The sequence below is a fragment of the Petaurus breviceps genome, unplaced genomic scaffold (genome assembly GCF_028583685.1).
Source record: "Petaurus breviceps papuanus isolate PSGF00001 unplaced genomic scaffold, PetGlider_PUasm1.0 90925, whole genome shotgun sequence".
NCBI classification, from domain to species: Eukaryota; Metazoa; Chordata; class Mammalia; order Diprotodontia; family Petauridae; genus Petaurus; species Petaurus breviceps.
In genome coordinates this window covers 18,401,574-18,402,562 of record NW_027187380.1, presented here as the reverse complement: position 1 = coordinate 18,402,562, position 989 = coordinate 18,401,574, and the positions used below count along the sequence as shown (strand labels likewise).

Sequence of the window (989 nt, the reverse complement as noted above, 5' to 3'; positions counted from 1 at the left end):
ACTATCACCACCATCATTTTCCTCCTCCTGCTCCTGCTCCTGCCGCTGTTGCTTCTCCCTCTGTTTCCTTGGAGATGACCATCCTGTTGCCTCTTTTGTGAAGCGGCAGCTGAGGAGACGTCATGGCCGATGAAAAGCCGAAGGAAGCAGTCAAGACTGAAAACAACAACTACATTAATTTGAAGGTGGCAGGGCTAGATGGTTCGGTGGTGCAATTTTAGATTAAAAGGCACACACCACTTAGTAAACTAATGAAAGCCTATTGTGAACGACAGGGTTTGTCAATGAGGCAGATAGATTCCTATTTGATGGGCAACCAATCAATGAAACAGTCACACCTGCACAGTTGGAAATGGAGAATGAAGATACAATTGATGTATTCCAGCAGCAGACAGGAGGAGCTTACTAAAAAGAGAATCTACAACTCTACTCCAGAACTGTGCTTCCAAGGAAAACAATACATTCACAATTAGAAAACCAAGATTTGGTTCATCTACATCCTGACTACTGCAGTATAGTTTTCTCTCTTCTTTGATTCCCTTCTCCATTCCTTTATTGTACATAAAGTAACTTTTGTATGTGCACAGGAAAAAAAAAAGAAAGAAAGAAAAAGAATTTTCTCACTGCAGTAAGGTCCCAATTGAGATTATGCAACATAAATTTGTAGTGGACCCAGTTTAGCATGGTTTTTTTGTTTTGTTGTTTGTAATTTTCTCTAGAGTTATTCGGCAGTGCATGAGAAAAAAGCAGAGGGTAGGAGTAATAGAAGATTGGGACTTTCCCATCTTTTCTTTGGTATGGTAGGTGATAGGATAATGGGGCATGAGACTTGAGTGTAGAGCATCAGCTCCTAAAATATAATCCAGAGACCTCTGGGAGTCCCTATGATCCTTAAGGATCCATAAGGTCGACTATTTTCATAATAATACTAAGACACCTAAATTTTGAATACGATAAATATCAATAGATACAGCCTAGATAAAGAAAAG

The 989-nt window shown here is 39.5% G+C and overlaps 1 pseudogene; it reads left to right on the top strand.

The window, feature by feature from the left end:
- Positions 1 to 93: 93 nt before the first annotated feature.
- LOC138152280 (small ubiquitin-related modifier 2 pseudogene) lies at positions 94 to 425 on the top strand (annotated as a pseudogene).
- Positions 426 to 989: the final 564 nt, after the last annotated feature.